The sequence below is a fragment of the Macaca nemestrina genome, unplaced genomic scaffold (genome assembly GCF_043159975.1).
Source record: "Macaca nemestrina isolate mMacNem1 unplaced genomic scaffold, mMacNem.hap1 Scaffold_110, whole genome shotgun sequence".
NCBI lineage: Eukaryota > Metazoa > Chordata > Mammalia > Primates > Cercopithecidae > Macaca > Macaca nemestrina.
In genome coordinates, this window is record NW_027257593.1 from 187110 (window position 1) to 203144 (window position 16035).

At 49.9% G+C, this 16035-nt stretch overlaps 1 protein-coding gene across 8 annotated transcripts in view; it reads right to left on the reverse strand.

The window, feature by feature from the left end:
- The window catches only part of LOC139361225 (disco-interacting protein 2 homolog C-like), a 113565-nt gene extending 98276 nt beyond the window's left edge, over positions 1–15289 (reverse strand). For 4 of the 8 annotated variants that reach the window (XM_071089790.1, XM_071089788.1, XM_071089784.1 and 1 more), the window contains exon 1: positions 13779–15289. The gene's annotated coding sequence lies outside the window, so the exon portion shown is untranslated. Of the gene's footprint in view, positions 1–13655 lie in introns of all 8 variants that reach the window. The other 4 variants (XM_071089789.1, XM_071089787.1, XM_071089778.1 and 1 more) reach the window with 2 other exon arrangements.
- Between the last annotated feature and the right edge of the window lie 746 nt (positions 15290–16035).

The window sequence follows — 16035 nt, forward strand, 5'->3', positions numbered from 1 at the left end:
CTTGTACGGTGAGGAAGGGTCCAGTCCATCCTTTTCCATGTGGATACCCAAGTTGTCCCGGCACCACTGAGTTGTGAAAGGCAAAAAGTAAAGCATCCCTTACCGTCCTTTCTCCATCAACAGATTAGAAGATACACTGAAGAATCGTGGACAATTTTGTCAGTTTAAGCCAGTGGTTTTCAAACTTTTGGGTCTCAGGAACCCTTTGCACTTTATTAAAGAGCACAAAAAAGCTTTCTCATCAAGCCGGGAGTGGTGGCTGCTCATGCCTGTAATCCCAGCACTTTGGGAGGCAGAGGCAGGTGGATCACTTGAGGTCAGGAGTTCGAGACCGGCCTGGCCAACATGGTGAAACCCCGTCTCTACTAAAAATACAAAAATTAGCCTGGCATGGTGCCGAACACCTGTAGTACCAGCTACTAGGGAGGCTGAGGCAGGAGAATCGTTTGAACTCAGGAGGCAGAGGTTGAAGTGAGCTGAGGTCACACCACCGCACTCCGGCCTGCGTGGCAGAGCAAGACTCCGTCTCAAAAAAAAAAAAAAAAAAGTAACAATTTAGTTTATTTTACAAGGATAAAGTCATTACATCTTAACACAGTCTTAAAGAAGAAACCATTTTCCAAAATAAGCAGCAGCGTGGCAACAGTTTGTGGTGCTGTGAAAACACCTAACATCTCTGCACCTCAGACAGCAGGGTTCTCATGCCTGCATCTGCGTTCAGTGGGCTGTAGAACCGTGACTGAAGTTTATGAAGAAAGTCCAACCCCATACTGATATACAATTAGGAAGCGGTATTTTCACTGTGTTTTCAGATCACTTTAGTTATTCTCTGCTGCCAAATGTAACAAGTGGCACTTCCGTACAGGCTGTCTGCAACACAGTCTGTGCTCTGCTCGTTGGACCTTTCTGCCCCAATTCCTTCTAAGTCAACTGGTCCGTCTTGCACTTGAATGGCTTTTACCAGCACACGATTTTGTAATCACACATTGGTTAGATAACACTAATTCAGAGTTATGAGCAGCTTCCACATTTCGTTATATGTAAAAAACCAAACCAAACCAAACCAAACCAAACCAAACCAAACCGCATCAATATCATTAATCACATGAGAAAGTGGTAGACACAAGATTTTTATATTTTAATATTCGCTGGAAAGCTCAAATGTCTATCATTGGGAATAATGTAAGGTACTTTCCTTGAGATGAAAGTCATTTTGTTCATTTTTCAGGCCACACCTGCAAATACCTCCATCTGAAGTGGCATCTTTTGTAAGTCATTCTTTATATAAAGGCGGCCGTTAGTGGAAGAAGTGGTTCTGCAGGTTCATAGTTCAGAGGCACCAGTGCTCTCCCAAGAGATAACCATAAAATCCGCAGAAGACGCACCTGTGCACACTTCCTGTTTCTCACTCAGAACATTCCAGAAGGAACCCTGAATCCCAATGCCACAGCGGGACTGAAGTTTGCTCTCACCCACACAATACACCCAGGGAGATCCCCCAGCCCCCACCCCGAGGCCCCAGCCTTGGTCCTCTGTCTGGTCTAGGAGGGCTCCTGCAGCTCCAGCCTAACAGGGAACAGAAGGCACCCACATGTCAGAAAGCCCTTCCAAGGCCTGGCGAGCACTTCTGTTTATGTGCCAGTCAAGTGCGTTTGACAATTCTACAGCCAGCTGTATGGCAGGCAGCGAGGTATCCAGCAAATACTCAGGGCTCACGTTACTGAGGAAGGAAGGTGCACAGCGAGGTACCCAGCAAGTACTCAAGGCTCACGTTATGGAGGAGGAAGCCAGGCAGATAGTGAGGTACCCAGCAGGGTTCACGTTACCGAATAGGAAAGGAGGGTGGAGACAAGCGGGCTGGAACAGTCTGTCATAACCTTTAGCATTTACAAGGCTTGCTGAAGATTATCTGATTTGATCTTAACAGCTCACAAGATAGGCAGAGGCATGACTGTTTTCACTTCATAAAAAGAGATCCCGGGAACTGATGATGACCACGTGCTCTTCCCATAGGCTCCCAGAAATCATCCTCAGATCATCTCTCAGTTGTATACATGTGGTAATATCTCAGTCACGTCCCCTCTCTGCAGGGGAATTTTACTGCCGCCCTGCTGTTCCTTCGCACCCCTGCCCTCTCCTGCATTTCAGCCATGCCCACCATCCATGGGGAGTCTGTACCACCCCACCCCCGCTGCTGCTGATGGCTTGGGTCACCCTTATCTTTCATTTCCACCTACAGGGACCTGTTCTTCCTTCAAATGCAGCTCAAACTCACTCGTTGTGTGAAGCCTTTTCCAGCCATCACAACCGTCATGTGTAAAATCAGTGTGTGGAATGCTTCATTTAGGAGGTGCTTATGTTGCCTCATTGGCTGTGAGCAGGGCCCAATTCTGAGCAAACCCGGTGGTCCCCTCTCCCCATCTCTGCTCCAGTGCACTTAAAACAAGGATTCCTAGAAGCACCTTTTTTGTCCAATTCACGCATGAGTCTGCCCCACACCCTGCAGAAAAGCCCTGGTGGTCGGCGGTCAGGGCTCGGGACCTCGAGGTGGGTAAGGAGAGCTTAGTGCCCTCTCTGGACTTGTCGCTCAGAGACCCGCGGCTGGAAGGGAAGAAACTTGCATCCTGTGAAACATCCAGGCCCTGAGACCCACTCAGGAGTGGAAAACGGGGAAGGAGCCTTGAACAGACCCACGGGAGGGTAGACAGCAGGAGTCACAGAGGCTACCAGGGAGAGAGGGAGGCAGGCAGTGAGGCCAGAGGTGATGTGGCCGGGAGGGAGTTGATGTGACCAGAGGTGACGTGGTGGGGGGATGACACGGCGTGGTGGGGGGAGGAGATGTGGCCAGGGGCAACGTGGCCAGAGAAGGAGACACGGCTGGAAGGAAGTGACAAGAGGGGTCTCCAGGCCTCAGACTGTGCCTCAATTATGGATGACATTTCAATTAAGATGTTGTATCTAACCTTAACGAAAAGTAGCAATTTAGAACCATTGTGTACATTTAAAGCACGGTACAAATAGAGCCCGTTTTCCAAACCAAAGAACAGTGCATTGAAGGAAAAAGTAATAGCTCACCGAAAACAAAACAAAACAAAACAAAACAAACAAAAAAACTAATTAAAGAAAAAATTCATTTAAGATCAGAAATAAAGAGATCCTACAGCTCTTCTAGTCCAATCCCCACCCTAACGTGAATGGGGGGGAAAAAGGAAGTAGATTCTAGTCAGTCAGAATTAAAGGCACAACCGATCCACTTTACTTTCTACTTGACAGAAAACAAGAAGCTCATCAAGGAATCCCTACAAACAATAGCTTTAGTAGTTCTCAAAATGCAAAATTCACCTACAAATTAAACCAACTGCTAAGTGTGTATAGAGTAATTTCTTTCATTATTGCCTTCCTCATCCCCAGGGGCTTTTTTAGACCTTGTTTCCCCCTAATTGCCTCCAACACCAAGGAAATTTAAACCCCACAAGTAAACCGTGTCTCCATTCATTCACAGCGTCCTTTGGAGCAGGCAGTCCCTTGCTCTAAGACGTTCTTGTCACCTAAGCACCAAGCACAGCCTGAGAACGCACAACACGCACTCACACAAACTCAGACAGACAACAGGTGAGATATGGCACGTGAGGAGGAAGACAAGATAAATGAGCTTCACCGTCGACCCAGATCCGACAAGAAGTGACACACGCAGCCTGTTCGGGTACAGGTGATTCCTAGAAAACAGCCAAGGGCAGAATTTGGAGAAGCAGCACCGCAGGCCAGGAAGGTCTGGGGGCTTTAGAAGGGAGGGGCGCCCCGACCAGGTACTGGGGGATTCAGAAGGGAGGGGCTCCCCGACCATGTGCTGGGGGATTCAGAAGGGAGGGGTGCCCCGACCAGGTGCTGGGGCTTCAGAGGGGATTGGTGCCCCGATCACTTCCGGGGGGGTTCAGAGGGGAGGGGTACCCTGACCACGTGCTGGGACTTCAGACGAGAAGGCACCCCGACCGGTTCCTGGGGATGGCAGGACAAGCCCAGGGTTCCGTCGTCACTTTTCACTCCCTACTCCCGAATCTCGCCCTGAAGTTGCAGCCAGTCCAGGTATTCATTTACCCATAAAATTAAGTATCTGTGAGTAACACAAGTCACTAATCCACACAGATCTGAGTCCACAAATACCTCCCAGAGACGCCACCATCCCTTCTGGTAGAGGACCCAGCGGCCCACGCTGCTAGGAAGGGAGACTGTCTCCAGCCTGACGCTGCAGAGTCCTCAACACAAAGTCTACCTTCTGGAACCATGCCGTCTCCTACAGAGGCAACTAGGGGCATGTAGGGTTTTTTAAAATCTTTTTTTTTTCTTAAGACAGAGTCTCCCTCTGTCACCCAGGCTGGAGTGCAGTGGCTCGATCTCGGCTTGCTGCAACCTCTGCCTCTCGAGTTCAAGTGATTCTTCTGCCTCGGCCTCCCGAGTAGCTGGGATTACAGGCGCCTGTCACCACGCCCAACTCATTTTTTATATTTTTAAGTACAGATGGGATTTCACCTTGTTGGTCAGGCTGGTCTTGAACACCTGAATTCACATGATCCACCCGCCTCGACCTCCCAAACTGCTGGGAACACACGCATGAGCCACGGTGCCCGGCCCATATAGCTATTTAAATTTGACTAAAATTAAATAAAATTAGAAGTTCTCATTTACACTTCAAGCATTCAGTTACCCCCAGGCGGCCACTGACCAGCGGCTGGTAGAGATGTCACACTCCACACTGTAGAAGGATCTAGGGACGAAATGGCTCTAAGATCATCTCAGAATCTTTATGTTGAAGCTACTGAAGTTTTACTCTGATTATTATAGACATCAGCATTTTCCCACTTTAAAATGTCAGAGCTATTGCAATGATCAGCTCTGTGGCTTCCCAGCAGCTCTTCTCTTCCTGGACAGAGAACTGTAGAGCATCTGCACTCTGCCTCCACACTAAGGGATAGTAGAAGCCTCCGTATAAAATCAGGGGGAGAAAAAAAAATGAATCCCTAGTCCGCCTCTCCCCCTATGATTTTGTGAAACTCCTCTTAGTATGCACAATAACTGCCAGAGTTGCAATAAAGAAGCATCCCTTGACCAGGAAGCAGCAGGGAAGCAAGAGGAGGGAGATGCAAAGACCCTCCATTCCCTCTGGGACCCCAGGCCCAGCCAGGACTGAGAAGGGCCGCACAGCCCGGCAGACCCGCACACCTGATGCGAACCATACACACGGCTTCCCTGGGCCTCGGTCCCCTGCTCTGCCCTCACTGGCCACTGTGGCTCTGGGTAGAGGCAGCTCCCTGAGCCCCAACACCCACAGCCAGTCCCCTCCTTGCAGGTCTCAGCTGTGCTCTCACTGCCTCCCTGACGCTTCTCATCATCCGCGTACCGTGTCCACTCTACCCCACAGCCCTTGCTACCGCCCACCCCACCACGGAGCCTAGCACACAGCAGGTGCCCGAGACGCCCCAGTGGGCGGGCATGCCAGGGTAGGGCTTGGAGTTCCAAGGGCCATGTCCCGCATACCACCACAAGTGCCGCGGAGGCTGTGGAAGGGGTCCAGGTTTCAGGCCTCTACTCAGCTTCTCCCGGTCCCCGAGGCCAAGAACCTAGCAAGGGAGCGCAGCGGGAAGCAGGGTCCCAAACCCACTTCCTACTCCTCAAGTGGAAGGGGACCTCGGGGCACAACCCCACGAGCACCTTTCCTCCTGCCAGGCTGCCTGTCACAGCACCAACACCTTCACCGCAGGGAAACCCACCTCTGTGAGGAGAAAACCAAGTACCACAGGAGCCACTTCCCCCGCAGCGTCTGCTGAGCCCAATAGCGACAGCAGCAGCCGGGTCCCCACTCAGCACACACCGACTCGGAACCCGCCACGCACACCACAACACCGAACATCTTGAAGCTCAGCTTCGACTCATCAGGGCCCTCTTCCAGGAAAGCTAGGCATGTCTATCTTCCCTGGGCTCACAGAAAGGAGCGTGACTCAACCCCGAGTGTGAACAGAGTCAAGCTCCCACTAGCTGTACAGACAACCTCCCTTGCCCTGTCCTGGGAAGGAGCCAAGCGCAAATAGCCATCTTTTGCCCGCACAGGTTCGGAATTCAGTCAGTTCTCTCAATGGAGTTGTGACAGGTCAACTCCAGGCTCCTCAGTGCTCTGGGGTTCACCTCGGGCCACTGCACCTTTGAAACGTGGCTGTGGATTCCTCTAGGGTGCACAGTGTCACGGCCATTTCATTCAGATACTGCAGGCCCCTGCCGTGGAGTCAGTACCCAGGACACCCCTGCCGGCATCCTCCGAGATGCTGCTGCAGCTGCTGTGATCTGAGAACAGCCATGCACAGGCATCAAAGGGAGGGCTTCTCAAATCTTTTCCAGGAGCAGTGGCTACAGCTTTGGAAGACGTTGCATTGAATCCTGGGTGATCCTGGCTTGGTCTGCAATCTAAACCTAGTTGCTGGGGAGACACACTCTGTTGTAATTGACAGAGGCTGTTGGTGGCAGCTCTACCAAGACCAAGAATGGCAACTAATCTGAGATTTACTATCCATACTTTCTATTTGATGTTTAAAAGGAAAGCATCGTGAAGTTCCAGTAGCAAGGAATTTTCTATAATCTATCACACATCAAGATATAGCAGAAATGTAGCTAAAATGTTCATAGGATCTATGCAGAGGAAGAGACGGGTCTATTTCAGGAAAAGTGCTTGCCGGCTTTTAAGAAACATAGTGAAATCCCTGCCAAGTAAAAGATTGTTTATACTTTTGCTTTGGAAATGGAGGGAAAGTTCTTTCTTATTATTTGAATACATTAACTGTATTTAAGTGTTCTGGTAGATTAAGTATTAAACATTCAAAAGGAAGTAATTCTGTTCAGTCTATTTCATTCTTTAAATGTAGCTTTCAAAAACCGACAAATACCTGGCCGGGTGTGGTGGCTCATGCCTGTAATCCCAGCACTTTGGCAGGCCGAGGCGGGTGGATCACAAGGTCAGGAGATCGAGACCATCCTGGCTAAAACGGTGAAGCCTCGTCTCTACTAAAAACGCAAAAACCTAGCCTGGTGTGGTGGCAGACACCTGTGGTCCCAGCTACTCGAGAGGGTGAGGCAGGAGAATGGCGTGACCTGGGAGGCGGAGCTTGCACTGAGCCGAGATCACACCACTGTACTCCAGCCTGGGCAACAGAGCAAGACTCCGTCTCGAAAAAGAAAAACAAAAAGTGGCAAACACCCCATTGTCTGCCCTGGCTCTGGCCATCTCCACGGAGTGGACAGAGCTTGGGAAAAGCTCACTGTGGAGGCCCAGAAGGCCGGGCCTGGCCTTTGCTCAGCAGATGAGCAAGAGGGTCACAGCCACCCTAGGGAAGAAGCCCATATTTGCTATGTTACTGATGATATCCACATAAATTTCTATTTTGCCTCTCACACAGAACTGGGATCTATGTTTGAGCAAGCAGCTCGTGCCAACAGTCCCTCCATGCCATCATTTCCCTGACCTCCCACAGAAGAGCCAGGCCAGGCAGCGTCCCCACACGGGGACTGGGTCCCAAGAAGATCCTGGTCCTGCCCCTCTTCTCTCTCATCCCTGCAGCACCCTGGCTTGCTGTGGAAGCCCAGCAGTGCTGGCTAAACCCACGTTCACCTGGGGCATTCAGGAGAAGCCTCTGTGCAGAAATCAATTGGGAAGTAGGATTGTGTGTGCTGGCAGGTCACTCGAATGGATTTGCAGAACTCAGTTTTCAACACAGGTGCCGCCACCAAGTCCCTGAAAGACCTTTGTGGGCCTAGAGCCACAGAGCCATTTGAGGCACTCTCACAATCTCTAACAACCCTGCACAGAGGCCCTGTTTATCCAAAGGACCATAAAATTTTCCATGTAAACAAAGTTTGACATAATGAATTAAAAGTGAAGTCACCACTTCTATTTTCCATTAATCCATTCATTCAAACAAGTATCTCTTGAGCGTGTTCATCAAATACTGTGGAATTAGGATTTAGTCCATGCCTTCAAGAAATATACAGCACAGAAGAAAAGGTATAGCTTGTAACTAACAGTGGTGAATAGGGAAGAAATACACATCGCAGAAGGAAAAGTATAGCTTTTAACTGTAACAGTGGTGAACAGGCAAGAAATAAACATCATAGAAGGAAAGGTAGAGCTTATAACTAACATCATAGAAGGAAAGGTAGAGCTTGTAACTAACATCATAGAAGGAAAGGTGTAGCTTATAACTAACAGTGGCGAACAGGACAGAATCTCATAGGCTCGTCAGGAGCCACCGAGGAGGAAGCCATGGTTCACATCCACCTGCAGTAGATAAATGTTTCCCGGATAAAGTAACTTTTCTACAGCGATATCTGCTCCTTATTGTTTAATCCTCCTCGATAGGGTATTAAATTACCACTTTATGTGCTGCTTATATAAAATACATCATTGTCAGGGGAGGTTATAAAATAATACTTCACACAAGCCTGGGCTGTGAATGGTGCGAGGCAATGGGACGATGTGTTCCCGTGTTCTCGAGACGCAGAAGGGGCAAGACCCTGCTTTCCTTCTCCTCCCCACCGCCCTGTTCCCAGATGAGGGGCGGAGGCAAGGCCGCCGGGCAGTCCTAGAGCTGGCTCCAGGGCCACGACACCACGCCCAGACGCTCTGCGCCCCATGCAAGAAACACAGACTGTGGGGCAATCACCAATTTACCTAGCAGTGGGGAGAGTCCTTCATCAAAAGCCTGTGCTTCCAGGAGCCAGGACAAAGCAGGAGGCCCTAGGAAAACAGTTCCGGGTGCTCCTGAAACCTGGGCAGAGTCACAGTCTGGCAGGAAGCACCAGTGATGCAGGTGTGCCCAAGACTGGGAGGATGGCCAGATGCCTGGAGACCAGACCGGCCTGCAGGAGATGACCACCTGTCTCTGGCTCATTAGAGACAGACAGTCTGGGCTTCACTTTTGTATGTGGAGTCTCACAGTACAGAAATGTCACAAAGAGATTAGACTTCGTATACCCCATTTTTTTAAATTTAAAAAACACAATTATTTCAACTAATTCTAAATCCAGCAAAGAAAAATAAATAAGTATATAAATGCATGCCTCCAAAATGTAAACCACAATCTCTTTACCCATAGGAGACCCAAAATTTAGTGTACTTTTTCTTCAGTATGATCTCATTTTTTTTTAAGCCATTACTGAGGTGTCTCCTCACTGCCCCATGAGGAGGTTCATGGGCTCTTCAGGGCTCTTTGCTGTTTCATCATTTTTTAGATTTAAGGGCAGGATCATTTTCCCACACTTGCTTGCTTCCCTGATCACCAATTTTTCACAAGGACATCATTGTGCCTCAGAAAACCTAGTAACTGAACTTCATTAAAAGTGAAAACGATAGGGACATGTTGGCTGCTATGACAGCATCCTCAGTCACCGAATCTCCCTGGGGGACCCGACACACCCCCAATCTCCTTGGAACCCCAGCATGCAGGTATCGCTGCGGCTGACAGGACTGACCCACCCTGGGGGAGGCATAAAAGCAAAGGGAAGAGAAGGCAGGTGACTCATTTAGGAAACTCAGATGATCCTCTCGAGTCACATTTCTCAGGGTGTCAGGGTACCAGCTACATGTAGGGAACCTCCTTGGCCTGGCAGGTGGCAGACTCCTGGGACCCTCCTCAGACATGTTAATCAGAGAATCTAAAGACGGGCAAACTCTGAAAAGTATCTGTAAAGGAAGGACTTAGCTCTGCTGTGAGCCCACTACACGTGGGGTCACGCAGGATGCCGCTCCCAGCGTCCAGTCTCCATTTCACCCTCCTGGGAGGAACACCCGTCAAGTCACAGAGCACGGTCTTCAGCGAACACCTTCCTGCGCGACCTCCACTGTCTCCCAGCCCTGCAGGAGTAGCCGCCGAGTAGGGGAAACAAGTCTTTGCTCCTGACCCGGCCACCTTGACGCTGGGCATAAGACCAGCACTGCTACGTCTCTGGGGAAAGGAGCGGCCCTGGGCAGGAATGCACTTGGCAGCCCCAGGGAGGGACCAGGTGTGGAGGACCAGGCCTCTGCCCGCAGACACGTCAGCACAGCATCCTGGAGCAGAACCTCCAGCCCAGCTGAGCCTACAGATGGCTGCAGCCCTGGACAGCATCTTCACGGTGACCCGGGGGACTGGGCCAGAGCCGCTCAGCAAGGCTGCCCTGAATTTGCAACCTGAAGAAGCTGTACAGTCGTACGTGTACTTTGCCTTAAGCCCCTAGTTTTGTGGTCACTTGTCACACAGCGACAGACAGTGGATGTGCACGGACTCCCAGGCCACGATGGCCTCTGCCGGCCTCACCCGGGCTGTCTCATCTGTTCCCGTGACATCACGTTTCTCAGAGCCAAAGGCTGCCAGGATCCCCTCTTTTCTTCACGACGTCGTTACAAGCTCACGATACAAACTGAAAAAAAACAATCTGTAAAATACAACGTATGACGCAATACAAGGGGAATGCCCAGGCACACACACACGCGAAACAGGCGCAAGTGTGAAACAGGCACATGCACAAACAGGTGTGCATGCGTGAAACAGGTGCACGCGTGAAGGTGTACACTCGTCAAACAGGTGTACATACACACATGAAAGCACCCGACATGAAGGGCTGTCTTTGGGAGCCTAGTTTTTAGACATCTCCCTCACCCTTTTACATCTGCACGATCACAAACACAGCACACCACACTACTGAGGGGAAGCCCCAGCTTCTCATGGGGGCACATGAGGCTTTTTATTTATGCCACAGGTTGCATCACTACATTCTAGAACTGCAAGGCCCCCCACTGCCAGGACTGGGTCAGGTCCACCCTGTGCTCCAAGGACCAGGCCGCCTGCCAGCCCACACGGACCTGCCCCTCGGATGGTGCGGCTGCTTCTAAAACAGAGGCTCAGGCCCACCCAGAGACCTGCAGTACCTGTTATTAAATCAAGACTTGGCTGTGGGTAAACGTGAAGATTTTTATTAAACATGACTCTGCAACATTCAAAGGACCATAACTGAATGCTCCTTTCGCAGCCACGGCGTGTCCAGACACTCATAGAGAAGGCCAGGGCGTGGGAACCCACGGAGCCCCGACAAGGCAGACTTGGAGCTGTGTGGCGCAGTTAGCACCCTTTTTATGCTGATACTTGCCTTTCATATTCAGATTAAAATAAAAAATACGCAAAAGTAGTTCACATTCTATTTCAATTCTCTATTTTTGTAGTAACTGGGCCCCTTTCCCTCTGGTTTCCCAGCCCAGTGATAAATAGGCCCAGCTGGGATTTGTCAAAGTCTGGACCTCTGTTGTAGAGTAAGTGAGGGGGGTAGGGAGGGGAGCAGGAGTGGAAAGGAGGAGTGGGGGATAGGGAGGGACAGAGGGAAGGAGAGAGAGAAACCGCCGAAGGCTGGAGGTAGGAGGGTTGCTCCCTGGCAGCCTCAGGCTCCCCGTTCCAAGGTAACTGAGCTGGCATCACGCATGCGGTGCCATCATATGACTTGGCTGACACACGCCAGAATTACAACAAAATGCTTCAGAAGACTAAGCACCAGCACCTTCAGATTAGGGTAGAGTCCCGGTTTCACGCTTGCCTTGTGTGACATTCTATAAATTGTAAAGATAACGCATTTTCTTACCAGCCATGCTGTTCCCCAAATACTAACTATAATAAAGACCAGACAGCATCTGAGTACTGAGCGTGTGTCAAGCCCCGTGAGGTAGGCATCATTTACTTTGCTAGAGAAAGAAACAGGCTCTGAGAGAAACTTCCTGAGGCCAGGCAGTTGTCTCCAAACCCACCCCGCGCCTCCTGACCCTGAAGGTGGAGGACCCAAGTCATTTACGTGAATAATTTACCTACATGCATGTGAGATTGAGATTCAGCCCCCAGATCTAATCATCTTTATGCAGGAATGTGTCAGGAAGGTATACAATTCTATGAGTTCGAGCTGGGGGAACAAAGGCAGGCACCCTCGACACACATGTGGTGCGGAGGTACGCGCCCAGCACAGGGGCGGACAGGAGCAGGTCCAGCCCTGCCCAGTCACACGCCCACCCTGCCATGCCAGTGCAGGGGCCGCCACCGCGTCTCGGGGAAAAGCAGCTTCCCCTGCACAGGAATCTACCCTTCAAAGTGTGTTGCTGAGAAGGTTTGGACCAACATCTCAGAAATCAGACACCGTGTAACACGCTTATCTATACAGGCTGCCTGTGTCAGGGAATCACCAATAATTCCCATCTCGCCATCAATTATTTCTGGTAAATACTGATTATTCTAAGTTAACTGAGGCAACACAAGAACAATATAATGGAAATGTCAGAGTCAATCAGCTCCACCTGCTGAAGAGCTGGGACTAATGATGAAACCTAAGGAATCCTGGAGAACGCAGCAGGACCCCAGACGCCGCGGACCACCCCAGCCTCCTTCCACAGGAGAGTTAGTCGTGGGGCAAAGGAACAGCTTTCAAGGAATCTCAGAGGTTCTCAAGGTCTTGAAAGTTGAACGGGAATTAAATATTTGCATCTGAGTCACACGAGCACATTAAAAGTAAAATTTCCTCTTTCCACTAGAATTATGAGCTTGCGGCGGCGACACTGGCTGTATCTCATGCTCGTGAGATGTTTGGGGGCAGCCGTGCGTCTCTGGTGAATCATTTATAATCATGAAAGAAGTGCTTGGGCCCTCGATCCAGGACCACAGACCCCACCAACAAGGGTCTAAACAGGACAAGCCTCGGCCTGGAGAGGCTGGTGTCCGTGGGAGCTGGGAGGAGCACCAGGAAAACTCAGGGGCAAGCCCCACGCAAGCTCGGCATGTCCTACCCCATGCAGTCGGCATCAGCCACAGGGATCTTTTGTTGTTTTTTGTTCAGGAAGGAACATATTAAAAAGCCCGGGGCCCAGGGCCTGGACTCCTCAAAGCTCTCCACAGAGCCGGGTTAATTGGCACCTTCCCTCATGTTCAAGTCAACTATATATGGCTGCTGAGGGCATCTCAGAGCAGGTGCAACACTGAGCTTTCTTGCTGTCTGGGGAAAGCAGGAATTCCAGGCCTCTGCCTTAATACCTCCCCAGAGGCTCTGGCCCAGGTGAGCTCAACTTCTCCCAGGTAAGGAGCACAGACCAGCTTCCCCCATGCCCCTCAGGTCACACAGGAGCGGTGCAGACCCTTGCAACTTGGCACGAGCCCTCGCAACCCACCCTAGAGGCAGCAGCCCAGCCCTGTGGCCCCGGCCTGGCAGGAGGCAGCTGCTGGGGCCCCTGCTCAGGGTTCAGCACAGCGAGGTCCAGCCACAGCAGGGGAGACATCCACCACCCGGCCATTCATCTTTAACCTAAAACAGACACAGGAATGCGGCAAAGGGGTCCTTCCCCTGACAAACCCATCCTTCCTATTCTCATCTCTCCCTCCTTCCCCAGTACTGCACCCAAGGCCACCCAGCACTGTGCCCAAGGCCTGACTCCCAGTTCACAGGGAATCCAAGACAATTATGATTTTGAGAAACTGGGAGCTACATAGAAAATGAGTCGGTAAAGCCATTGTCCACTGATCCTCCACTCCACACAGCGGAGAACCGTCCTCAGGATAAAACCCACGGGGCGGGGAAGACGCGATCAAGGCGGGCAGGACCGCGGAGCCACAAACCTGGTGGTTCAGGGAACAACGCCACGTGAACACAAACCTAAAGTGCTCCACAGCTGGAAGACAAAACACAGGAGACAGAAACGCTGACCGTTTAAAAGAAAAAGAAAAAGAAAAAAGCCTCACTCTTAAGAGTCCATCAAGATTTAAGTTCTCAAGTCACAATGTATCAGCACAGACTTCTCATAATGCCTGAAACTTGGCGCAGTAAACACGTGAATCAGTTCTCCCAAGTCCATCGTTTTCTTTGATGAGCCTCTTGAGTCTCAGGCTGGTTTCAAAGTAAGCCCTTCTCTGTTTGTTGATGATTTAATAATTAACATACATGAAAACACATTGACTTCCAACTTAATCTGCTAACAAAATATTAATTACCACACTGGCTGTCATCCACAGAAAAAAACACAATCACCTTCTGGTTGTAAAAACATTAGAATTCGAAGCCACTTTGGCCATCTGAACAGCCCCGGCTTTTGTCAAGGGCATTCCAAAGCTAATCTGAAAAACTAGTCCAGGCCATGATCGCTGGGGGGTCGGACTTGCCTCATCCCCCTACCTCCCTTCTGGAATTAGACAGAACTTAGACGTTTAGTCTGATGGGAAACATTTACAATCTATTCTCTCCGAAGCTACCTGGAGGATTTCCTCCACATGACACAGCCTTGGTCTCCACAACCCCTTATCTGACAACTCTCTTAACCAACTGTCAATCAGGAAATTTTCAAATCTACCTATGACCTGGACACCCCTGCTTCCAGTTGTCCCACCTTTCCAGACCAAACCCATGTACATCTTACATTTATTTGATCGATTGTCTCATGTCTCCCTAAAAGCTATAAAACCAGGCTGGGCTCTGACCACCTCGGGAATACGTTCGTAGGATCTCCTGAGGGTAATATCAAGGGCCATGGTAACTCATTTGGCTCAGAATAAACCTCCAAATGCTTCACAGAGTTTGACTCTTTACTGACATGGTACCTTTCATGGGTATTCATCTGGGGGACTCACAATCAACCAGAGGCAGCAGTTGCCCACTGTGCAAAAGTCTCTGCAGGACTGAGCCTCTGGCACGGGGACTCCAACCCCTGAAGCAGCAGCTCTCCCACGTCCCACGGCCTGATAGACCTGCACCTCCCGGGCTTCTCATTTCAGAGTCTCAGCAACAAATCTACCAAACGTGATCAACATCACAGAATATTCCTCGAGGCTTTTGGCTGTTGTTTCTCCCCAAGTTTACTCTAGAACCAGAATGGCAACACTCGGAACAGGATGGTTCTCAGTCACTGACCCTGCTGGTAAATACACTGTCTCCAAGGCCCTTTCCCGCCAGTCACAGCTTCCTTCATGTCAGGCTCGAAGGCCACCTCCCCAAGAAGGAAACCTCTTCAATCCAGCAACCACAGCTCCTGTGCCCATCTAGAGCTTGTCTGCCAGGAAGGGAAGACTCCTCATTCCAGAGACAGCAGGTGCCACAAACTCAGGGTTGTAGCCACTGCGAAGGCAAACACTCATGAAATTAATAGACTTTTTCCTCCTTGGATACTGACGTTTTCTCTTCTGGAGGTCAGCCAAGGCCATCTGCACGAGTCACGAGCGTGATGGCTCCAGCCCCTCCTTCGGTGTCAGCAGTGTGACTCCCCTCTGAGACCCCCTGCACCAGCCGGGCCATGCACCTGTTCCCACGACTGCTGTCAGCAGACTACAGTAATTCTAAAATAATCAGCAAACTGAGGTTCCGAAGGATGCATTTTAAAGAAAAATGTGTAAGTTTTACTGCATGAAATCAGCTACATCTTTTGCTACTCCAGAGGCTTTTTGTTTTGCTTTCCTCAAGGTTCTCTACAATGATCCTGACAGTCAAGGTTCCCAGTTACAGGCAGAGGGTTGGGCAGGCCGCGTCTGCTGTGTAACACACACAGAGGATCCACATCATAGGATTTTCCCTGTTCACCAACATCATCAGGACAAACACTAAGCAATAATAATCTCCCTGTCTGGAAAACTGAGCTCACTTGAGAACTAATGCAACAAATGTGTTTGACAAAGTTGCAGGTGGACATTTTAGTGAATAAATCACTATTTCAAGGAGGATAAAGGCTCACTATTCAAAGGCATGTTTTTGTCAAGTTTTGTAATTTCAGCTTCATGCATTTAAATCATGAAGTGAGGCTTGTACCTGATACATTACAGAATCTCGACAAAATAGACAAAATTCCAATTCTGTACACATTCTCTCTCATTCTTTTCCATATGCATACGGATGGTGGTAATTTAAGTTGGCATTCCAACAGGATTTCTAAATTAAACTGTCTTCTACTTTAAACACGACGTGTTAAACATTACACATTCCATTGTTCAACATTTATAGCAGGGTCTGTATGGC